Raw genomic sequence first — 26,835 nt, forward strand, 5'->3', positions numbered from 1 at the left:
CTCAGTATCCATTCCGCATCCGGGGAGGAGAAGAGCCGCACGCCCGCTCAGTAGGCCTTCTTCGTCGCCGCGTTAACCGGTGTTTGTTGTCTCTTCGGGCGGGTGAGGAGGGAGAGGTCGTCGGCGGGACAATGGGCACCGCAGCGAGCAGAGGCGAGGGGGACGAGGAGGAGGGCGGAGGGGGGCGCCGGGGAGGCGGCGGGGACGGAGCCGGTGGGGACGGGGACGAGGACGACGGGGATGGAGCGGAGGAGGGTCTCACCATCACCTCATTGAGGAACCGGTTGGCTGCCATCGATCCGGTGAGTGACAAACAAACACGCCTATTCTTTTGCCGCGCCTTCCCCTCCACCCCCTTCCCTTTCTGTGATTCCATTGCAAATGTTACATAATGGATTCCACATTTTCTTTCCCGTCACCTCTCTCCTACCCCCCCATTCATTTCTTGCTGCACCCCTTTTTACCTTTCCCGAGAGAAGATTAGGGTGGAATTTCGGCCGATTTCGTCTTCACTGTCGCGTAATTTGTTACTTTCAAGCTAAAAGAAAACTCTCGCTCGAGAGCGGGGCAGTGATTCGGCGAGAATGGGAATTCGGCGAGGAGGGCGCAGCTGCTAAATCCTCTCATCTGCTCTCCCATCGATGTCGGGCAGTGTATCCCTGTTTTGCGCGACAGAAACGCTGGGAAAGGGGAAATGCGGCAAATTGCGCTCGACTGAAAAAATGAGTTTTGAATGGAATTCAGCGGTGTAACTTATGATAAACATTTTAGTCTTTAATCGGGGGGCCGACTCCTGACGTCGGAGTGGTCACCACACGTCCAAGTCCAGGTGTGGTTAATGTTGTGCATTGACATGAGTATGATGGATTTCCAAGTGGATAAGTGACATAGATACATTTATCAGCGCTAGAATTAATAATTATGGCCCAGAAAATCTTTAGTTCCCCCATATCTAATATCTAAAGCTTCTTCCCGAATGAGCTTAGGATAGCGAAAGACAGAATTTGGTCTATTCGTTTGAACGTATGCGTTACAGTAAAATTCTCGAGGAAAATTCTGTGAATATCTAGGTAAGTCAAATGATCAACAATACGATAACTGTAGCCTAAAGGAAAAATTATTTTCAGTATTATGAATTCAATCGGTAGGTCCCCTTGCCAATACAATTCATTTGAATAAATTATATTTTGGAATATATTCATTTTTTTACAAGGTTAAAGGGAAAACTCTTTTAAGATATTTATTGTCACCTAACTGATTTACCCAGGTAGAATTATAAGAACAAAATAATTAGAATAAATTATTTAAAATGGTGGTAATGATAATACTTTTTTAGTGCTGAAAAAATAACTTTTTATTTTCCACAATGTGTATTAGTTTGTAGAAACCAAAACCTGTGCTTTGAATTATGGATGCCCATGATTTCCGGTTGTTCCATTTGAATAGAGCTGTCATTCGAATTTAAGATCTGCAAATGACGGAAAACCGGGAAAAGCTGAATAAATAGCGTTAAATTGGAGAATGGACCCGCGCAACCCTAAGAGCAGGAACCCTCGCTCACTTCCGGGTGCCACCCTTCCCGCAATCCGAAATTTAGCAGGGTTTATCTGCTCGGGACATGGACAGATGGGGTTCCGTACAGTATGATTCAGGGGGTTGAATGGAGTTGGTCGAGCAAAGAGATCTTTATTCCATCCAGATTAACATTATTTTTTTAATGGTGTTTCGGTATAAATATCTAATGTCCGTAGTGAGTATTACGACTTAATTTTTACCTGACTTATTCGACGTGTTTAAAACATTTCACAACATAGAATGAATGGATCAAGACTGTCCATTGAGTTTAAAGATATTCCGTTCAATGTTGTTAAACTCCAATGGCATCCATGCGAAAAGATCAATTTTTAGGGGCATGGAATTAAATCGTGAAGTAAAAATCTTAATTTCAGAGTTTTCGCTCAAATTGGAATAATATAATCATAATCTCTAATGAACCATTTGGATTGAAGTTTAACCATTATTTTGCAACTAAATATATAATTTTAGCCTGTCTTTTACTTAAAATTAATTTGAGTGCATCAGTAGTAATCCCTCTTTTTTCGTTTTATTCATTTCATGCTGAATCATTAAAAAGATTTTCTAATTCTCATGAGAAATAATTTTTTTTTAAATTTTAGACAACAGTTTCAATTCTAAACTTTTTGAGTTAGAAAACTCGATTCTCTACCGTAAGAAGGGATTGGTGTTATTGTGCAAGAATGACATGGTATACTAGACCGAACTATGACTTTCATTACTAAAGGAAATTGAAATAAAACTGATTAGGCCGTCGCAACAGAACGAAAATTTTACCACGTTTTCGGTAATTAGAAGAAAATATGGAATCTTAAGGCGTGGTAATTCCTAAGACTGGTATTTGTCTGGTAACACTAAGGATTGCGAAAAGATTGCCACTATGGTAATTTATTGATAGTATAAATTTTGTCTTATTTCCCCTAAGTATTGGCGTATACTAGCCGATGTAATGTATATACACTTGATCCTTTTTTTGCTTCAGTCAATCAGGTCTTTATTCTAGCATTGGGTGATTTCTTCTCAATGTATCACAATGAAGACATCCAGGTGACTTCAGCTCTTTCAAAAGTCACTCTATACACACTCTAAATGGATTATTCCAACTTAATTGCCAGTCTTAGAAAAATATTACTCTCATCAGTATCGCAGAAATGTTTTTTAAGCTGCTGGTCTGTTATTTGATACGCCGTAAAAAATAATTTAATGTCATACCCATGCACTGGCATCTGGTATGAAATAAATAGTCGAATAATTTGAAATTGCCGATACTAGAGAAAATCGCGTATATGAAATAAGTGGTTGGAACATATCGTTTCAAAACCTGGGAAAATTTTATAGCAACTTAAAAAAGTGAAAACGTAAGCTTAATGTTGATAACCATACTTATTATTAAAAGATAATAACGTATATTTAGTAATTTTTATCGGTAGTAAAAAAACAGTTTCATTCAGTGAAAGCTCTACTATGATGAGGAAGGGAAACTTCCAAATTAATTAATCACAAACCTTTGTATATTTCGACGGAAATTGCTGACAATTATATGGTACGAGACTATGAACTCGTATGAAACAGAACACGCTGAGATTTATGGTTTAGTTATTTCATGCAATGTGAACAATTTTTCAACATATATCATTTAGGTTTATTCATTATTGAATAATTTAACAGAAATATGATGAAGTATTACACATTGCTTGAGAGACGCCTTAGGGAAAACAAATTGCGGATTGCCTCGTTAATAGCGACAGAAAACTATTCTATTCTTAGTTAAAGTTTCTCTAATAAGCTCTTCCTATTTCGGTCAATATTTTAATACGAATTAGTTTTATTCTGAAGGAGTATAAATGCTAAGAGTTAATCGTATGATGATTATGTACAAAGTCTGTAGCAAAAATAGCAGAAATTATTTTTTCCCGGATACACGGACGGGCGGCGGTTTCTCTGGCTGGGTTCAAGGGAGGCGCGTCTTAGGAAGAATGGATGCCGGTGGCTATTGGCTTCCAGCTTTTGCGGAGTGCGGATCGTTCGTTTGCGAAACCTCTATGACGTGACCTCCTTACGCTTTGTCATGAACCGGTCATTGTAACATTGCAACACCATAAAATTTTGCGTGAAACTGGGGAAAAGCGGAAAAATGCTCATGACACGCTCAAGAACGCTCATGGGGATAACAACATCGGTAGATCGGATATTTCTGAATAGCAAAAGTTACTTCGGGAAGGTAGAGAAGATGTTGAAGACTTCGAACGTTCAGGACGATCTTCGATCTAAAAAGGGACAAAAATCTTTCAAGAGGGAAGGCTTTGTTGAACAGGAATCGCAGATTAAGTGTTTGTGTGGTTTATGTTGAACTTTGTATCCCTAAAAGTGATGTGTATCGACTTGTGACTGAAAACTTGGGCATGAGAAAGTTGTGAGCGAAGTTGGTACCGTGAGTGCTCTCGGACGAACAAAAGGGAACTCACACGCGGGTCTGCCAGCGGCTTCTCAACCATGTGAGTAAGAATCCAAATGTTTTAGAAAATGCCCCACCAGACATATTCCTCTTTCCTCACCTCAAATCCGTGCTGAAAGGACGTCACCACGGCTCGGTGGAAGCGTAACAACAGGCCGTGACGAGCGAGCTAAGCGGCATTGCGGGCGGCGCCTTCCAGGGGTCTTACGTGGAAAACCCGCTGGCAGCGGTGTGCGGACGCATAAGCGTGCTACTTCGAAGAATTTTGAGTGAATGAATCAATCATAGATATAAATTTTGCATATCGACTCAGTCCTATTACCATTGGGATATACCTTGTATGCATGTAAATAATCATAAACACAGTAATCAACCCGATGGTTGGTTTGGTAGGTGATGTTCGAGTTCACCCAGGAATAAGCCCAACATAACGTGTGAAATTCACACACGGCTTGGGAGGAGCTGAGGGTCCCCAGAGGGACTTGTACGGGATCGAGCCCGGGCCCCCCGGTCATTAGTCTAACTTTCCACCCCTGGACTAACATATGTATATGTATATATATATATATATATATACAATATAGACACACTAAAAAGATCACTCACACGTTATTTCTTGATCATTTCGACGGAATTCTGCTCCGTCTTCATCGGAAGATATAGAAGTAATACATTACCAGTAAGTGATCTTTTTAATGTGTCTATATTGTTTGTTGCTGTCCAATTTATTATTAAACACTTCAGTGTTACGTCGACGAAATCATCTATATATATATATATAAATTTAAAAAAAATAAAAAAATAAATATATATATATATATTATTATTAGGTAATCTACCGGTTAAGGTAGGGTTTTGGATGGACATAGCTACTAATTAAATAATTTGTGACTCCTAGCACGACCAACCAACCAACTGCAAGCACCTCCGTCTCTCCCCCGCCCCTATCCGCACCATGCAACCGCCCACGCTGCAAATGCTGTCATCTTTTAAGACCCTCCCCCTCACTCAGTACCAACTCCCAACCACTTGCCACCTGTACCTCAAAAAATATTATATATCGCCTCTCCTGTAACTTCTGCCATGCCTTCTACGTGGGCGAATTCACGACCGCACTTTCCCTCCGCATGAGTAACCACCGATATTCCACCAAATCTCCCACCTTTCTTAATTATCCCATCCCTACTCACACTGCTTCCCACAATCAATCTTTTGATGACTGCTTCTCCGTTTCGGTGATTGAAATCCTTCCCAAATCTGCTAGTATAATAGAGGTGAGAACCCGCGAGATGGCGCATATCTGGGTGGCCCAATCATTTAAACCGCCCGGCTTGAACCAAGCCCACTGAATGCATCATATGGCTACCTACATATCCCCCCCCACCCCCTTGTTAATTTCCTATTGGTCCCTTACCTCCCCTTCCCATACCTCTCCCCCGCACATGTCCTCTCCGCTCTCCCCCGAGAACGCCAGAACGCCATTCTGGAGACGACAGCCGAGCTGTCGAAACGTCAAATAACAAATTGTGAGTGTCCTTTCTTTGTATCTCTATATTCTAAAAATCTTCATTTGTGTTTTTATATATTTGTGCGTCGCGGAAGAGCGTTCCATTTCGAAGATATATATATATATATATATATATATATATATATATATATATATATATATATATATATATATATATATATATATATATATATATATATACACATGTATAACGCACAATATAGAAACACAAAAAAAGAACACTCACACATTATTTCTAATATATAATATTTGGACGGCACAATAGAACACAAATAAAATAGATAATACTTGAAAGGACACTAATATTGTAGATTGTTTGAGCTTTCGGCCTTCTCCGAGGCCTTCTTCAAGTAAGACTGAACATTTTTCGGAGAGAAGTTAGGGGTCTGGGGAGGGGGGGAAGGGGAAGGTGCAGGGAATGCTGGGGGGGGGGATGAAATATGGCGGTTAAGAGTGGCAATTTTAAAAGATCGGAAAGCTAGTATACATACGGATTCACGAGTTTTCACCTCTATAGCCCTCGGAGAAGGCCGAAAGCTCAAACAATCTGCAATGTGAGTACCCTTTTAAGTGTTATCTATTTTATTTGTGTTCTAATTTGCCGTCCAAATATTATACTGATCGTGTGAGTGTTTCTATATCATCGATATATATATATATATATATATATATATATATATATATATATATATATAATTTGTATGTACATAAAAATATTTATATAGTCTTTTTTGTTGTACCATGCGTTGAACCATCACTATCCGTTCTAGTAAAACAATTTTTTGAAACCAATCCTAAATCCTACCTATAATGTGTCATAGCATTTGTTGTCTAGTTCAATGAAGACTTAAGAAATTTGATGTTAACCGTTTAGATCAGAAAAGGACATTTATTTCACATTTAATAACGTTCCAATCTTGGCCATGGCATTTCGTCAAAACGTGGCCACCATGGTTAATTAATTAATTGAACATTTCCATAATAAAGTATGAAATTATATCTCTCTGGCATTAAATTTTTTATAAAGGAATTATCTTTCTTTGCTACCAGTTTTCCAGATAATTAACTAGAAAAGAATAAAAGGAACTGACTCTCTTCTTTCCCAATAAAATACATTAATTTACCTAACGACATATGGTGATTTAGGCATGAGAATAAAGGAGTAATTGATAGTTTCAGGCTTAACTTTATAGAATCGATTCATATTGGAAATGAAAAAATAGTAACTTTGTGATTTCACAGAAAATTTATTACGATACGACCAGGGTTTTGACGCTCAACTCAACCTGAAGATGAAGTCGAACGTCGAAACCTGGGTCGTATGATAATAAATTTTCTGCGGAATCGCAAAATTTTTTTTTTCATTTCCAAGAATAAAAGAGAAGAGTGCGGTGTGGTCTATTGAAATTCAAGCGATTCATACGAATAGAATAAATATCTCGCGGAAAGAACGAATCCTGATTGTTTTAGGATTTAAGGATACCCATCTGGGAGATCCACGGTAGATTATCACCATAGAAAATATGATAGCTTGTATTTTCTTCATGCAACGAATTTGTACACCGAAGTTTTAATATCATAGTTTTAGAAAAGAATTTTAACACATATTCCACATGTACAGACCCAATGTTGTGCTGAATTTCTACACTTTGTACAGGAAATTGCACTTTAGGAGGCGGGAATGACCTGGTTATATTTTGTTTATTAATTTTAACGTTATGTTTTCGTGCGAGTATAACATTTTCTCCAATTATCCAGCGTCTGAAATTAAAATTGATGTGAAAAAATTGGAAAGCGATCAAAACCGCTCTTTATGCCACGTTTCAGGATAACTTTGAGGCAGAGATAAGTTCCGCTGCAATGGTCGTGAATTAGCATGCCAGAATAGAAACAGATGTATCTTATATCGATGCGTTTAGTAAGCTGTCAAGCCTTCATTATGTCTTACTCTTTATGCTAATTTTCTTAGGAATTACTAAAATATGATGTTCCTTTTATATCTGGATTTCCTGAACGACCTTTATGACAATGTCGGCAGATTTAGGATTTTTTTACGTCAGGAAATCCCCTCAGTCATTTTTATACGCATAATTTTAGTCTTCATTTTGTAGAAAATATAAATCGAAGTATCTATATATACCCTGAGAGTAACACAGTGTAGTAAAGTGTGGCCACAGATTTCCATGCAAGGCAGCATCCTATGTACGCCAAAATAAATTATTCCTTAAATTTTACTAATAGTATTTTCAAATAATGCAGAGGAAAATAAATTAATAAAGTTGCTTGCAAACGTTACAGTGGCTAAGTGACAAATACTTTACTTAGGCGAGACGAGATGTTAACGAAGAAAACAATTGTATCCTTGATACAAGATATTGAGGTGGGAATTTAAACAAATAATTGGTTCGGCTAATTAATATGGCACCAATTTCCTCTCCCCCTTGTATTATTTTATCATTCGTGACCGCAAGGTTTAAATGTTGCCAGGACCGGCTAAGTGAGTCGATCCATTGAAGATTACGAGTCTTACACTAAATGCATATAATAGCATTTAATGACCCGATTAAAAATAGTTATGAGTCCAGTGCTTGAATCTCCAGAGCCATCCTCTGAGCACATTTCGTCAATTAATCTTTTTACGATGAATTTTTGCCAGAGTTAATTTATGGCATTACTTCCGTGAATAACTGAAAGAATATTCTTGCCTTATATAATAAAAATTATTCGTTAAACGTATATATTGAGTCATATATTCAGTATATGTATATTTATGTATACTATATATCTATCTGTATATACTATAATACATATATCTATCTGTATATGCGATATATATATATATATATATATATATATATACACACATATAATGTATCTATATCGCATCATATGCAGTTAACGACACATATAATATATATGTTTATGTTTGTGTGTGTTTACTTAAAAAGAGAATCGCGAATCTACGGATTATGATTATGAGACTTACGCCTTGCTTACTGCAATAAAATTCTGCTCATAATATGCTTTCTGTTTCTATTGTCTCCAGTAATTCGGTTTTTCCCTCCTACTCGGGGATTTTTCGGGCTCCCATGTCTACCCGAACATTAATCCTTCAATTGTGTGGTGCAGGTATCATTATAACGTATGTTTATGTGCAAGCAGGATACTTGAAGAAGATGGATGGAGATGACGGTCCTAAACCGGGCTGCCAGTAATGATCTTCTTCCATATTTTTTGCGTTTCTCAAAATATTTCGTAATTTGTATTGCACAAGTACGGGTACAAGTATTATAATCGCTTTTGCAGTCAATTGAGCCCAATAACTACTTAGCGTAGTGGTAACGGATATGAGGTAACATTTAGTAAACGGGTACATTTTGGGAAATTAGTAGGAGGAACCTAATTAATATTATATCATATTGCGTGGAAATAACCTCAGTATTAAGAAGTGTGTACGTAGTATTGGAGGAGATAATAATAAGCTGTCGGCTATTGGAGACTGTAATAGGAGAAAGAACCTTAGCCAAGCTAGGTTGTTGGGGGAACTCAATGACTTGTTAATTTTTTTAAACTAAATTTTTATTCGTGGTCGGATCGAAAAACTCCCATTAAGAGAATTAATTGAACTTTGGTAGAAAGGTCCCCAATTTTCATTTTAAATCAATCATAACCTATTATTAATGCTCTATTCCACAATGGATCCCAATTCAGGTAATAAAGTCCCAAAATGACACTTTTAATTTTATAATGACAATTTTAAATGAATTTCAACAGCTGTACCCTGGGTATTATCGATTTCACGAATTTTTTCAATTGGTCTTTGAATTCTGAACGCGTACTCAAAAGGGGCTCGCGGCAGTAAAAAAAAGGAGCCTTCCCTGGCTTTTGAATTATTTATAACAAAAAACTGGTTATTGATTGTCAATTTGCTATTTTATGTTAACAGAAAACTTAAATGAATCGGAACCCCGGATTTTTATATAGGAAAATTTATCCTTGGATAGTTAACTGATTCATTTATTTTACTTGTATTCTCATATATTTGTTTTGTCATTAGAGTTTCATCCGATCACTTGACAGAGTCAAACCGGAATATCACTCTTCTTTCATACTTGCCTAATACCGACCGGTATCTCCGGCACGCATTCTTCATTAGCCCAAAGTTGCCTCGGCTAAATAAGAGCCATAAGTTGTTTTAAGTCAGACATTGTGGTAGTTTTCGGTCCCCAAAAATACGGTGAACATCCGTTGAATGTTGTCGTATTTCCTGCTCCTAAACCCAAGGGATATTAGGTACTAAATTGGACAGCTACTTCTTTCCACTGTAAAAGTAAAACGGGAAATATGCCGTAGATAATTGAAGTTCAGAGGTCCCAACGATACTACCGGATTCAGTATCGTCGAGAACTACTTGATAGTTTAACAAAATGTGTGAAAAGACCGACTTTTCCCTCCCGATGGAAATTCTCTGTGACCGGGCTATTCTCACGTCAAAAATGAATTTTAAGAAAACATCCCATAATACAACTTATGAAAGAGTTTTCAAGAATTTTACAATAATCCATGTGACAAAAATGAGTCACCATGTCTAAGTCATTACATCCTTGGTGTATCCTCATTGGTACCAAATTAAAAAAAGGTCTGAAATTTGCTATTTTTCACCCCTTTGGATCTAACCCTTCTACAACCAAGACTTCAAAAGTATCTCAAGGCATGACGCAAATTCTCCACGTGGCCTCATTGATGTATTTACCGATTCTGAATCTTTGTTGGACTTAGTAGTCAAAGCCACTTGGCTATACTAATTTCCTCCCAATTGATACATTGAATTCATAATTCACGAGTAAATTGGAAGAGATATTCTGCAAGGTGCTTGTTGCCATCCATAATTTTACCATTTAAATTAAATTAAGGTCGTATCCCTGTTGCTAATTATATCAAGTTAAGCAATTAGTATGACGATATTTTGGTTAATAAAAACTACACTTACTTGATTTGTATAACACTTCTGCATGGTAGTAGGTTTATGGGCTCCATTAATATTCCCCATATTCCCCGTATTGTTGGTTCATAATGCGGACAATGTGCTTTTAGCCACAGTACGTATTTTTGTATGCTACCCACACAGCATTTTTAACTGTCACTTTCATTGTTTTCCAATTAAATTGTGCTCTATAATCTCGGAAATTTTGCACCGCAATTGTTGCGTTTCTTTCCGCATAAAGGTCCACATTATCTACGGCTCTGCCGAGCATAGAGTTGACACATAAACGTTCTACATCCGTTCTCTTTGATAGTGCCGTTTGGTAACTGGAGTGGTGTTGATGATTGCCGCCAGGAAGGTTGAGTGGCTCTCTTTTTTTATCTATGAACTAACTGAAATGTTGAACTTATTTTTTTCTGCAGCTGTTATAACAAACTCAAACTATTGACCTTTTTCCTTCATTAATTCCTTTGAATTGTTTTACGTCTTCGTTTTTGCACTTGCACCTTTTTGTGTTGCAAATCTATGCTATTGATTTAAATGGCTTATTTAGTCAAGCAATCAATCTTAATTGTCATGTACATATTAAAGTACATGGATGCTTAAAATAATAAGAATTGGAAAAATAGGATACTTCGAGTGGAAGTCGTAATATTGGAGAAATGAATAATTTCTGCACATAAAATCCTAGGCAAGATCACATTCTCTAGGAGGTTAATGGCTGGAGCGGAGTGCAAAAAATAATGTAATTGATGGTTTTTAATTGGTAGTATTAAATTATGACATATCAGTGATACACTGATATACGTATGAAACAGGTTAACTTTGGTGTTAAATACGAAATATATTACGTTGCTTACTAGCGAACTCTCGCTGCGATGCAAGCCATTTAGATCCGCAGAATATCCGATGCCTAGAAATTTTATCAATAATATCTAACACACTGATTTCTATTTTGTATATAAACAGACACAGTGCAATTGTAGATGAAAGAAGATGGCGGCGGAGAATCAGCAGTACTGCATAAACCTATTGTTAACCTCACGCTATTATTTATCGTAAAAGTAGTGATGGAAAATGGCTGTACGCGTTACAAAGGGCAGAATTTTGATAGAGTACAGTTATTTTGTATAGTTATTTGTACAGCTTTAAATTCAATCGTTTTCAGTTCAAATGGGTTGCCAACATTAATTCAAATTTTTTGTAGCCAACTAATTCATTAAATCAAATGCGAATTAACTAAGCGTCTTTTACCATAACCATCAAGAAGAGTAAAATATTGTGGGCAATTTGGGTTGTTTTAATATTTCAGGTTGATTCTTATAGAGAAACAGGAATTGCTTCTCTATGACATAGAAGTTGTTGGCTTGCAGCCTCCACATCGTCGGCAGAACAGAATATTGTTCCACTTGATGACTTTTTTTAAGTATAATTTTGAATTACCTTTTAAAATGTTACTGGAATTTAAGTATAAGTTTGATTTGAAAATGTTTTATGCTGGAGTTTTTTTATAGAATCATTGGAATGAAACCATAAAGGTTAAGAATTTTAGAATCATTTTGGGATTATCACTTTAATTCTGATTTTTCAGTGGGTTTTCTGAATTGTCCTGCGGAGCGGACAATTATGTGCAATATTGCGTACGCCTTTCTGCTTCTCCTCGCACTTGAGAGGCTCTTTGCGGTGACGTGACGAGGAGCATCGAGGACATTTCAGGCAGAAAGAGAGAGAGAGAGTGTGTGTGAGTTAATCGGACGGAAACCGCCATTAAGGGCGCCTCTCTTCTCAGCGCTCATTTATCCAATCTCTAAATCCTTCCTGTAATGAAACTATAGAAATGCTTCCAAGGTTAGCGCGTGTGTACCAAGGAAAAAAGCGTTGTGCCTCATTCACGCGTGAAAAAACATGAGTATTTCTGCAATAATTTAATTTGCAACAGTTAGCGCATGACTTAATGCGTTGCTATAAGGCTGTTTTATGAGAAAGAAACTTGGTAAAGTGAGGGAAATGAAACGGAAGGTAGATTTTGCTGCAAAAAACGTGGAAGACAGCGAAATTTTTAAATTTATTTTTGCCTTCTCCTTATGTATAAATTGCCTTCTGTGTCTTGAGTTCTAGAGTCTACGAGAGTTCTCTGGCTACAATTCAGTATTTATAGGATATTGCTAGCTTGAATGATTGTATAATATATTAAAGTAGACGTGAAAGTTTCTATTAAAGTGGTAGCTAGACTTACGATCAGCTCAAAATGCGAGCTTTTCAAGATACAAACTTTTTTCAAATTCCGTTCTGGCCTTTTGATATGAACTTATACTTAAGCTACTGTGATGCTTTTTAATTCATCACATTACATACGTAAACTAAATGCAAGTACAAATGCAAAACAAGTTGTTCAAAGCTGAGCACTTCCTATGATGCTAACGGCGTGTGCATTTTATGCTTTACATTTCAAGTAATTTCGAAGAAATTCTACTCTGAAGAATTTTATCAATTTTTTCTTTAATCTGCCATAATTTTTTCCCCCGGATATATTCTACTTATTTTTGGGACAAACCCTGTGCTTGCAGCAAACATGCATATTTAGTTTTAAGCATTCTCCAGTTTATTGATTTGTTCTTTCTTTGTATGAAACTAATTTGCAGTGAGCACGTAACGCATATGATGTTATTTTATATCTGTTAAGTAAAAAATTTACTTCTGAAGATTGTTGGTAGGCTTTTAGACGATTCATCCACTAACCTTTCCGCAATGCTCAATTGCATCCTGTATTTAGAAGTTATAATGCTGTTTTAGAAAATATTTCTCAAGATATGCTGTCTTTTATTTCTGGCTAATTAAACTAACTCAAAAAATCATTTTGATTTTTTTCAAAATTTTTTTAATTTGCAAACGTATTGATTGATTTCCCTCCAATAAGGTGTTAATGGAAACATAGGTTTTGAGATGAGAACCGTACACTGGAATGAATTGTGTTCAAAAGTCTTGTTACCATGTGTACTTAGTATTGCGATTCTATGAAACTGGGATTAGTGTTAGCAACCTATAAACTTGAGCGGGGGTAGGGCATCTTTATGGCGCTATTGATAAAAGCGTGCATGGAAGAAGGCAAGCCAGGGGTTACTCAGAAAATACTTCGAAATTTATGGGGATAATAAAAATATTTTTTCATAGTACATTTTTATGATAACTTCCACTGCCTTTCTAAGTTACTCGGTGGTGCATTACGTCGTAACCTTTGAAGGAGAGGATTGGAGAGACAAAGTCATATTTTGATAAATTTTGTCCTTGGAAAGTCGAATTGGAGAAGCTAAAAAAGTCAGAAAAGAATTTTTGGGTCAGCGTTTATAGTGAAATTATGATGTAGATAAAGGAACAAGGTCAGTGATTGGGAGTCATCATAAGGCCTTGGTTTAATGATTAAATCCAGCAAACATCTAATTGAGTCTCTCTCGTTTCATTCCAATGTAGAATTGATGCTGGAGAATATTTTTTGTACCAATGAGAATGTTACGCATCCATCTAAGTTTTTATAAAATTATAAATCGATAAGGCAATCACACCAATGCAATCTTAAGTAATATGCCTGAAATCGAGGAGCTTTTGTGAACGAGTTAATCTCTTTAAGTGGTCATAAGAAGGCTGGAAGCGTTCACTAAGCACTGGAAGCGTTCAGTAATTGCAGAAACAAAAGCGCAGTTTTCCAACTATGCGAAAAACTTTTTTGACAAATTTTTTACTTTACTTTTTGCATCCTCAGTTACTATGCCGAAAAAGAGAGTGAATTATTTGGAAAAAATGTTATAATATTACAATTGTGTTAATTGTGTTTAGTGAGAAGTGCAGATCCAGATGAATTCTCTTTTAAAGGCTGCGGACCTATTATTAAAAAAGGTGAAACTATACATCAAATTAGGTGAAAGATAAAAAATATCAAGTAATTGTTTCTTACACTTTGCCAAGTTTCGCATGAAAAATAAAACTTTAAGTTGGGCTGATGAACGCAATTTTACCTCCCTGGTGATAAAAATGAGAACCCCGAAGGTAAAACCAAATAGTATTTATTTGCACTGCTTCACTAATGAGAGAACCTGACTTGATTTAGCTAACTAGTTTTGCGTCTAATTTCACCAAAGGAAAAGCTTAATTTTTTACATTTAAAATGTTAATGCGTGTGCTACCTTATCTACGCGTAGTGCTAACTCGCAAGTTATTTCTTCGAATACCACGAATTCGTAATTTTCCCCGATAATCAGACTCACTTTCACATGTTTATGCGAAATAGACAATATCACCAGCAAGGAAAAGTTAAATGATATTAATATATATTTATTCTTGTTAACTTGTCTGCACATTAAACCCTGCATTTATTGGAAATGGATTATTATAAAAATTACATTACTCTTGGCGCACGTGGACGTTGGAAAAGATAATGTTGTTTTCTCCTGTTTTTCTCCACGCTATGTGATTAACCCACTTGAATAGTGAGAGCTTTGGCCGCACTAAACTCCGTTTATAACTCGATACTTCACTCATGTATCGCAGGGAACAAACATTGACCGTCGCGTCGGAGAAGGTAATCTCTTTCGAGAGGGTAGGCGATAAAATGCACATTGGAGGGAGACTGGGGAGGGAGGCTGGGGAGCTTGAAATACAATAAAACCATGAGCACTTTTTCCCTGCTGGGTTCAGAAGCGGGTTTTATTTCCCTTGTCTTAATGGCATCCGTTAATCAAAACAGAATCAAACGATAATCAGATCGAGAACGAGACAGCCACATAGAGTTCAATAATTTTTTGCACAGCCTTAGAATGTTGTTTAGGGGAAAGATATTTGTTTTTAAAACATTAAAATATATTGAAAATTTTATTTTTTACGGAGAATCAGAGTAAAGAAGAAGGTCTTGTTTTAATAAGGAAATAAATACAGTATAAGGAACAGTAACTTTTGAAAAATAACATAGAATAATTGTTGGCATTTATTGTACTTGGGACAAGTAGCAATCATATTCAATGCAACAATTTTTTAATGTAAAAATCATTCACCTTGACCGGGATTCGGCTTACTGGTTTTATTTATTATGGTTTTTAAGTCGCCTAGTGCGTTTTTAGATGTTTGGGAATTCAATTTTGGATACAAATTTGTAAATTCTTTGCAGGTTCGAAGGAGAGTGAACCTTTTCGCGAATGCGTCTTCATGCCATATTTCATGAAAAGTCCGGGGATTGGTTGTTGACGAAACAAAATAACGATGGTTGAGGTATGTGTCCTTCACCCGAAATGCGAGCTGCAAAAAGGTTTCCTTGCGATCCCCAGAAGCGTTAGGGAAACTTTATCGAAAGATGTATGAACAGCAGACTGTCTCTTATGGCGCCAATGGATATCGATTTTTGCTGGCAGAACACTCGATTGTGAGTCTGGCGATAAAACGTCCATTGGACAAATCAGATTCGCTTTCTACCGACTTGGTTGCTTGGCACGAGTGGAAGTAAACACCAAACGCGCAACCTATCCAGCAAACGATTCCGCCCCTTTCGTGAAAAATCTGGCATTCCTGGTTGTGCTAAAAATATCAGTCGAACTCGATCGCACGCAGTATCTACTTTATAGAAACGAAATCGGTGATTTTTTTGTCAATAATATAACATTAAAAGGACCTTATCAAGACATTGATATGGCATCGGGGTATAAATTCAGTGATTTCCGAAGATAGTATCACTGACACCATATATCGAAAGATGCATGATGTGGAGTTCCCATAAAAATATGGGAATGATCTTATTTTGAGTTCTACTAAAATTAATTTAAATTCTCCAGATTTATGGCGAGATGGCGGATTACAACAACGAAAATAATATCTTGACTGTTCGTTATATTCGTAAAAAAATGTCAAATTTTGATCTTCGACGCATTGATACAATATCACCTATAATTGTGCTCGTAGTTAGGGTTTACAATAGAATAATGACGTCAAGATCGAGATAATAAGGGGCAAATCGTTTTCCCACCATTGATTTCATATTTTAACATTTCCTTCCATATTAGCCCATCAAAGGCTCAACGATTCAGCCCGTACTAATGGGGTACCAGGGTGACAAAGGATATTATAAGATAATGTTTGGAGAAGGTGAAAACATTCTTGATTGTTTTTATCATCCTATCAGGTGTTTTTCGAGTGTCGTGGTAGCGTCCGGCTCTGCTCAGCGGCAGTCGGCGGTGACCGCGTCACCCTCTATTTCTGCTCCGTCTCTCCTCCGCGTTTTATTTATCCCCATAGTTTTCTCTCTACCCTAGCACCGCTATCACAGTTCCACTTACCTCTCTTTTTCCCCTCACTCTTAAACTGTTTCTTTCCCACCAACCTTGCTCTCCGTCCATTGGGACGTCGCCAAGGATGGAGGCGTCGTCGTAGAGGCAGCAGAGGCGACCTCTATTAATTGCTCCTTTCAGTAAAGAGGAGTTGGGTGAGAGGAGGGAAATGTGGGAGGGGAGAGGAGGAAACGGAGAATTTATAGGCGTCCGAGCGAAGGATCTCGAGAGAGAGAGAGATAAACAGAATGAGCGAAGTGGAACCGAGACGACTATCCTTTTTTTCTCCCAACTTCCGTGTTCCAACTCCGCACGCGGAAGTGCCCTCATGAGCGACTTTTGCGGTTATGACATCATGCGGTGTTTTTCTGTTATCGGGCTTATCGATCATCCGGTGTGCGCAGGCGGCTCCGGGTGTACACTTATTGTTTCGAGTGTGGTGATGGCTTGTTCGGTTCACGTGCTGATCACTCTCTCTAATGGTAAGCGTAAAAAGTGGCATTGATCTTAAATCTACTGGGCACTGAAGTCCCACGTCAAGTGTACGGGATTTTACAAGTAATGAAAGAAATTAACGTGGTAAAGTCCATCTTGAAAATGACTTCGGTACAAGTCAAATTATTAAAATAATGTTTTGTGGACTATGCTAAGCATCTTTTATTTAGAGAACAAATTTAAACCTAAAAATATGAATTCAAGAGAAAATTGAGGAATTGAAATGTCAATTAGCGACATTTGGTCGCAAAGTACGTGTGTTCTTAATAATTTAAAATTCTCGTTCTATTGGAACTCATGATGCAGAAAACAATACTTGCGGATTGAAATAAATAACGTTAATCATTGACTCGCGTGTTTCACGAATATTTGATGGATTGAAAAAATGCAACAATTTCAGAGGGTAAAAATCATTTGCCTTTACCGGGATTCGAACCCGGATCCATCGGTGTCCGGCCGAGTGCTTTAGCCATTTAAGCTATCTAGGCGTCCCCTTAAATTCGGATTTTTTTAAAGGTTCGAATCCCGGTCAAGGCGAATAATTTTTACACTCTAAAATTGTTGCATTGAAATGAGTATTAGCGGATGACTTCTTTCAAAGTTACTGCTTCGGTATCTCCCGCAGTTTCTTGGAATTTGATTTGAAAAATATGGCTACTTGTATGTTTCTATTTCTTGGATGTTTTATCTCAAGGTCTCAGACCCGGAACCAAGATCCCTTGCTGTTTTTTTAACCATCTGCCGCCAGTGCTAGCTAGCACGACGCATGATGAAGGTGAGATTCACAGTCCGTACAGCCAATTAAGTTGATATAGATGATCAAGCCAGGTCTCCTCCACTCGAACACTATACTTGTAAATTTGCCGTCCTCATTTGTCTCATTAAGGGCGTGGAAGTCTAGTGTGTAGAACGTTGAGCTAACACCTGGATGAACCTGTTTCGATTCTCGGGGACGCCTCTCGGTACCTTGAGCTTCATCTAAGTTGTGTGATGATTCGGATACCAGGTCTTCCCGGGAATCAATAGATATGCCACAGGGAAGGAATTGGACCTCTATTGATGTGTGAATTTCTCGCACCGTCGGGCTTAGTATTTGGTGAGGTCTATACTCACATATCAAATGAACCTTCTGGTCGATTACTACGGTGATTCACTTTATTGGTTCATCAGTCGTGGAGAGTCTTTTACTTGAATCAAAGTATAAGAAGCTGTACCAACTCTTAATACCTATCGAGTTTCTTATACTAATTGGTTTCTTTCTCAATACTTATTGGTTTCTGATTTTAATTAGTGTCAAAAATTAGAATTTAAATTCAAACCTGATCCATGAAATTTTTTAACTCGTAAATCGAGGAGTTGGTTTCGAGGAATTACCGTGATCGTAATTACACTTATGATGATATTCAGAAAAAAAGATGGATTCATTGCATTTTACCAAAAAATTATTTATTCAGTTAGTAGATGGCTGATAAAAATGGAAGGCGGTGGACCTGTTTTCAATTTGCGAAGGCTAGCTTTTAAGCGTCTTAATTTTTTCTATTTGAATAGCGTGTCATATTTTTATCCCACAGAAAATTGATTGACCCTTTAAGTTCTCAGAAAATGTTTTCTGACTTGGTATGTATCACTACAAACTATTTAAGAATTTTCTTTGATTTAATTTTCATTTTGGTTTGAAAACGGAGATTCTTTAGTCTTTGAGGAAGGAGTATACAGACGGATTCACTTTTCCAGTTACTTGGGGTAAAGTGTAGTCTCATTAATCGGAATTAACTAGATGGTGCTCCAAACTCATTTGCATTCTGTCTGCACGATCGCACGGCTGCACTTTGCAGGCCCAAAATTCATTTAGAAGCACGTGAATAAGGTGTTACGGCATATTGAAATTAAATTCAAAAAATACTTCGCCTTTCCACATAAAAAACTTTTATTTACGACCTAGGTTTCGTTATGGTATAACACCTGATGATATTATACCATAACGATACCCAGGTCGTAAATAAAAGCTATGTATGTGGAAAGGCGAAGTATTTTATATTTAATTTCAATATGAAGAATTTCCACCAAGTGAAGCCAGAAACTGTTTCATTTGTTACGGCATAATATTTGGTTCTAGCCTTGCCTTACGCGGTGTGGATAAATTTCACTACGTAAAACGATTTCGAGTCACATTCAACCACTAAAATCTATGAGAACATTTGATAACGAAATTTTCCAAGTGTGTACGTTTTTTAAAATATTTTAACCATACATTAATACAGAATAGCAGGAGTAACTTCGTCTAAATACTGATGATTTTTCTTTTTCATACTGATTTTCGTCGTAAGCCTAATTCGACAAACCATTGAGCATGTGATTAAGTTGAGAAATAGCGCGCATTCATAGAATAGCTTGGTGATGGTTCATCATAATTTAGAGACACATGGGTGCATTATCTTGTGGTAAACTCAATGCAAGCATTTACGTTTCTTCAAAAATGTTCACACTTTGATTCGTTCACAACTGTGCGCGTATTTTTGTTCATCGAGCGGAATCATCCATCAAAATCAGTGATGACCAACTGTCTTCAATGATCAACTATTAATAATACTTTTTATTTTCTTACCAAATCTTATTCAAACATCTCACCAAATATATCTTTGTTTCATTGACTAATCTGAAAGGATTGGTACTTTTAAACCTACCCTGAAATTCTTAACTTCGATTTTTATATGATCAGAGGGAAAATGTTGAAAGAGTCGACAAGTTTTTTAAGAAAATGTTCATTTTTTGCTATATTTTCCTCTTCTCTTTATTACCTCAGCTTTTTCTTAAAATAGTCTCGTAATTCGTCTTTTGACATCCTCTCTTTGTTTTATACCTTCCTTAGTCTTTTCCGTTGTCACCTTCTGGATTCCATTGTCCGAAGAATATAATCAATCATTTTAACAGTACTTGTCGGCATTTTTCATTAGGAGTTTACTGTATTAATTTTTAGTTCTCATTCATTTGTCACTCGTGTTGCTCATTCTACTTTCATCGCTCTTCTCCAGCACCTCTCTTGTTCATTGCAAAAGCACTATACGTACATAAACCTCGAAGGAGTTGCTTAAAAAATGGATTTCTATTGATGTACACTGAAACGTTTTAATTAGGAAATTTCCAAGAATTCTTTACTTTGTAATGTCGTCCCCGTAGAATTTCCTTACAGTATAGAGTTTTCGTAACTCGTCCGGGATAAAATTTTTGTTCGTCCAGCAAAGGCTAAATATTGAACGAGGGATCAGGATGCGGATTGAGTGTACTGATAAACTGGTATTCCCTTTAATTTCCCCGAGAATCTCTTAAAGGAATGGATTCTTTAAAATAACTGAAATGTCTTCCTGAGGAATTTATTAAATTAATATTTTATCTATCCTTTTAAACGACAAAGAGGTCGGATTATGCAGTGGGTACGCCCATTGGGGGAGGAATAGGGGTCTCATTCGCCTTGGGGCGAGTTTTTGTATTGATCGCTCATACGGTGAAGGAAGTTAAGCGAGCCGCTGATAAAAATCTCCAACGGAGATTCCGCCCTGAATAAATATTTTCCCGCACTGCCGGCAAGATATCGACAGCGGGAAGGTGACTCCTGGACAGCTCCCTTCTCTGGCTCTTATGCCGCTATTGGCGCGGCGCACTCGGTCCAGCCAGGTCCAGGTCCCTCCTTCTGCAAAGCTCAACCCCTTAAGATATTTAGACAGTTTAAATATTGCAACTTATTTCAAAGGAGAGGAGGACTGGGCACTAGGTACGAGTAAAACCAGTCGGGTGGCAGTGGTGTGTTCGGTGGAAGACCAATTTATGAAAACCTGTCAAAAAAGGAAGAGAAAAGTTCGTTGATGATCGGATTGGTGCTTATTTACTTACATGAGGACCCTTCGTTTGTATCTCGGCTTAGGTAGATTTAATTATCGGTGGGAATGGCGTTCTTTATTATTATGTAGTTTCGATACCACTAAATGAAAACTCGGCGTCTTTCGGTTTACTTATTATGTATCGTAACCATTCAGGGCTGATTGGAAAAAAGTGTTGAATAATGAATTAGATAACGCTCATCTGTTAAGGAGATTCACTACAATTCCGGGAAATTGCCATGGATGGAATGAAGTTTTACATGCTTTTTGGAGAAAAAATATGCTGGCCCTTTCAGTCTTGCAGACCTGACTGACGATAATACAGCTTGTGCGATGTACTAGCAATCATGTTTGCTTAAACCATATGAAATGCTGCATTGCTACTCCCCACCTATTTCCATCAATTTATATCCATTCTTCACACCATTTGCGACTGTAAAAACCAAGGTTAAACAGCTATTCATACAATTTTCTTTGCAAATTGTACAATTTTGAAAGTACTTGAACTATTTAGGTGGAAATGTCATTGTAAATATTCAATTTTTACTTTACATTTTGATTTTACAATCGATTACTCAATTCGCCATTGCCAATTCATATTGAAAGGTACGTCTATTTAAGCCCAATACCACACGTCTTTAAGGCGTATTTTTGTGTAGGTAATTAGGCCAACGGTAATTTCTACCAATTCTCCATTTCAGAAAATTATCTGGTTCTCTCTCCTTCTCTATTCCTATCAACAAAACTGTTATAGCGCAATTGATCGGGTCAGTAAGCACCTATTTTGATAGCTATATAGCAGAAAGTAATGTGAAATATTTTAAATTTTTCTGGAAATTTTATGATAGCTATGAAGCAGAATCCGTTCATTGCGTCTGAGTCTGAAAATTATTTGTTTTCGGCAAATTTTAACCGACTACCTGAATATCTCGTGGTCTTCCGATGATTGGACATGTTCATATGATCTTGAAAGAGCAATTTATTGAGGATAGTGGTGCAGTAAGGATTAAAAAGAATGTTTTTGGAAAGTATGCTATATTATTGACCATAAAATTCGTTTAATTTAGAATCCTTACCTGCCATGATATGTCACAGAGTCACTACCAGAACAACGTCTGATGCAGTGAAAAGTGGTTATACTTGTATTTTCAAATAGTGCACTTATTTTTTTGTTACAAGTAGTCTACCAGTTAAATGTATATTTTGACGGGCATGGCACTACGCATTGCTGTACTCCTTAGTCTTAACTGATACGACACAAAAATTTCTTGAACCTCGCAAAACACATTACATAAAGTCATTATTAATATCTACCTGCTTTCTGCCTCCCTTAATTACATGTTATGCACAGGGGTTAGGTGGAAAATAGACTCTAAAGTCTCCGTCCCGTCCCAAAAAAAGACAAACTGGATGAATAAATAAAACAATTCCATTTATACGTGCTATTATTTCCTCCTCTACCTCACTTTCCCTGCATTCTTCCCTCTATTACCGTTTTCAGCGTGTCATTACCTCTCAGTATTCCTTACATCCACTAGTCTTACCTTCTTCGAAATTCTCTCTATGGCCGTCTATCTTCATCTAGCATACCTGAAATTTCATCTTTTGTTTTCCTTTCCGTCTATTTTATTTTTTCCATTATTCTCCATACCCAAATCTCGAAAGATTTTAATCAACGCTTATCCTTTTGCCCCAACGGCAAAGTTTGCGAGACTCACAAAACTACACTAAACATTAAAGTTTCCTGTAGTCTATTTTTTCTCTCTTTCCTTAAGGTGGGTATCGTGCCCCGCCTGTTTGTAAACACTTCATTACCTAGAGAAATACTTTCAATCTCTGTTTTACTTTTCCTACCATCCTCCAAAACATTTCTTAAATAATTGAACCCTCTTTCCTGTTCTGATTATTATCTCCAAACCGTGGGGTTTATCTTATCCTTCACACCTGTAGAAAATCTCATTACATTCGTTTTCTTGAGATTAATCCTCTTCTAATACCTATTACACTGATTCTGCATTGCGCTCAGTAATGATTGTAACCCTTTGGATAACTGGCCAACTCAAGCTTGATTATGCAAGAATTTGGCTGAATTGTGGAGTTCTCCTCCTTCTATCACGCCAGCCTCCAGTCCTTCTTATGCTACACTTATCATTTCTTCCACATAGATGTATATAAGTATGGAGCAAAGAACAGATGGGAGTAAGATGAACGTCCCCATCTTACTCCCATGCCTACCAATGCCCACCCTGAATCTCAATACGCTATTCACACTTGTGCAGTCTGTGACATGTACAGGTTCCAGATTAGTTGTCTATACCTCCAGTCAAAACCTATCTTCTGAAAAATGCTTATTAATTTTCCCCAGTTTAATCTGTCGAGTGCCTACAAATTTAAGAAACATATAAATGTCGCTTAGTAATAATTTATGTTCATTTACACTAGAGACCTAATTATTCCTATGAAATAATGCCTTATTTTTGGAAAGTTTATTATATACAATTCTAGCACTATACTTTAGTATTACGGGTTACAATGTAAATGTTTGTCTCGAGGTGGAAATAAACATTCATTCAAACCAAAAAGATCCAAAATAGTTGGCAATTTCTAATGTGATATTTAATCATTTATTGATAACTTTAATGTTTAATATGACACTTTATATAAAGACACCATTAGGTTTAAAGCATGGTATTATTATTCGTTCCCTTATATTTATTATTATTGGCATTGTACCGTGAAAGGTAGGATTTGGATGGACAAAATACAAAACGGTACTACCATGCTTTTCTTTGCCGCTCCTAACAAAATACAACTTAGCATTCGGCACTACAGTTTACTCCTCTTCAATTCTGCATACTTTCTTATTCCTTTCATTCGTTCAATATGCCTATCCTACCCCATCCTAGCTTTCCTAACGCACTTCCGTCTTTAAAATCTATCCCCAGTTATAATACTCTGCATTCACCTTTTCTACTTCCTTTGGATTTCTCCCAAGAATCCCCTCTTTTAACCCGCCATGATTAGCACTTCCTCCTTTGTATACCTTTCTGTCCATTTCATCTTGTCCATCCTTGTCCACGTCCACATTACAAAAGCTTCCAATCTATGCCTATCGTCTTGCTTCAACGACCATGCTTCTGCACCGTACAAAAAAACGCTCCATATCAAAGTTTTGTCGAGTATTTGCTTAACATCCTTACTCAACGTCCCTATAATTAATTTCCTCCTTGTGAACGTTTCTTTTATATTAAAAAATCTTCTTCTTATGTCCCTTCTGCTTTTACAACGGTGAATTTAAACTCTGTCAAGATCGATAAACTGATCCACCTGCTCTAGGTTTTGCCCTCCTATATTAAAGTTTAACTTAGCATTCCTCATTCTCGAAAACTGCATAACCGTTGTTCTTTATATATATTTAATCTCCCCTCATACCTATCACACTCACGTTCCAATGTACTCAGCAGATTTTGCAACCCCTTCGCTGACTGATAAACTGAAGCTTGGGCATCAGCAAACCTAACTGATTTTATGGATTTCCTACTGATTTTCATTGACATCTCCGGTTCTTCCAATGCAATTCCCTCCGCATGTGAGAAGCCTACTGTGAAGTGAAATACACTGGTAATAACAGACACCCCTACCTTATTACTCTTCCTAACCCTGCCCATTCGACATTCGTGCTTGAGCAGTCTGTGGCATGGACAGGTTGCGGATAAGTCTCCTATACCTCCAATCTACTCCCTATTTCTTCAGTACAGACCCTAATTCTACCATCAATTCCGTCAAACTCTTTCTCGAACTCTAAGAAACATACAAATACATCCTGATTGTATTCTATGCTCATCTCTACTAGTAACCTCATCACTTCTATGGCATTGCGCTTGCCTCTCCCCTTCCTAAACCCAAACTGAACATCCCCTAAGTATTCATTTGCCCTGCTGTGCATCCTCTAATTGATGATCCTGAAAACCACTTTTGCTGCGTTCGAACACATTACCTCGTACTGCCCTAAAATATCTATTTTACCTCTCTCCATCTCTCGCTTTATATATTCTAATTTCCCTGTCGCCATCATCATCATAACGTTCCAAGTCCCTTTTATAACTGTTTCGGTCTTCGCCGGTGTTCTATGATCCTGCTCTCGATTTCTCTTAGCAAGGATTTCGTGAGAAGATCACCAGTGGAAGCCTTGCCTTGCCATGGATTTACCGGGATAAATTATTGATTCCCGTTGCCTTCCTCAATAGTGTTTTTCACATAAAATCATCAGTAAAATGGCCGTATTGGGGTCAGACGCCTTTGGAAGCCTCTTAACTGAGGATGAAACGCCGCGTGGACTGCCTTTCGTCTGACTCCTAACCTTGGACCTATCTGTAATGGGTGACCCTACCTGGAGCAAATATCAATGCTCCTGCCAGCAAAACTCTAGGGGCCAGCAGAGCGAACAATCCTTTCCACAACGTCAAGGTTGAATACCAAGGAGAGGGGTTATATTTATAATAAAAACATTTTAAATTATTAGTGAATTAAGTACAGACACTGTTTTTGTACTAGTACACCACGGCATGATTCATTAATATCTCTGGACCAACTTCACTCGTGGAACTATTTCTTTCAATATTATTGGTAAGTGCCTATTCTTGGAGAAAATAAAATCTCCGAGGCCTAGCAGAAAGAAATCTTTTGTCTTATCTCCGCCACATTCTCACCGCTTCCTGTTGGAAAATCATTCGATCGTTTTTGCGGTCAGCTCAAGGTCGTCGCGTCTCAGTAAGAAATACTCAGAGGTCGGAATGATACGTAGAGCCCTGGATCTGGTAGATCAGTTTGAAGAGCGAAATGCATTTTCATGCAAATTTATGTATTTATCTTGCTTAGCCTCATTACGTGCAGATATATGTATATATATACATATATTATATTTATATATTTACAATACATATATTATATGTAAGCTATGTGATTTTTCGGGTACCAGATCTTCCTGGGAAACCATAACCGGCACAGGGAAAGGAACTGGCCCCCCTACCCTGATGTGTGAACTTCACACGCCGTCGGGCTTAGTTCTGGGTGAACTCTACCATCGCCCACCAAACCGACCTTAGGGTTGATTACTTTGTTTATGGTTTTTTTATGGTTTATATTATATGCATATATATGCATATATGCATATATATATATATATATATATATATATATATATATATACGCATAATAAGGCTAATAACTATACATATAATATAATAATAAGGCTATTTCTATTAATTATAAAACCATAAACGCAATAATCAACCCAAAGGTCGGTTTGATAGGTGATGGTAGAGTTCACCCCGTTCTAAGTCCGACGGCGTGTGAAATTTGCAAATTGGGGTAGGGGGGCCTTTCCCTGTGCCGTCCATGGTTTCCCAGGAAGATCTGTCACCTGAAAAATCACATAGCTTGGGTGCAGATGCAGGTGACCAGAGAGGCTTACCCGGGAATCAAACCCGGGCCCTGCGGGCAGTAGTTTAATGCTCTACCCCTGGACTACCGCAACCCACTCAAATATTGCATCAATATTTTTATATTTCTATAGTAGATACCATTGCACATCAATTCAGATATAAAATTAATTCTAA

General features: G+C 37.3%; 1 protein-coding gene across 1 annotated transcript in view; it reads left to right on the forward strand.

The window, feature by feature from the left end:
- Positions 1 to 223: 223 nt before the first annotated feature.
- Positions 224 to 26,835, forward strand: part of LOC139700068 (uncharacterized) — a 309,488-nt gene continuing 282,876 nt past the window's right edge. The window contains exon 1 of the mRNA XM_071598552.1: positions 224 to 302. The gene's annotated coding sequence lies outside the window, so the exon portion shown is untranslated. The remainder of the gene's footprint in view (positions 303 to 26,835) is intronic.

This window comes from Hetaerina americana, unplaced genomic scaffold (genome assembly GCF_022747635.1).
Source record: "Hetaerina americana unplaced genomic scaffold, ioHetAmer1.1.p SCAF_10, whole genome shotgun sequence".
Classification (NCBI taxonomy): domain Eukaryota; kingdom Metazoa; phylum Arthropoda; class Insecta; order Odonata; family Calopterygidae; genus Hetaerina; species Hetaerina americana.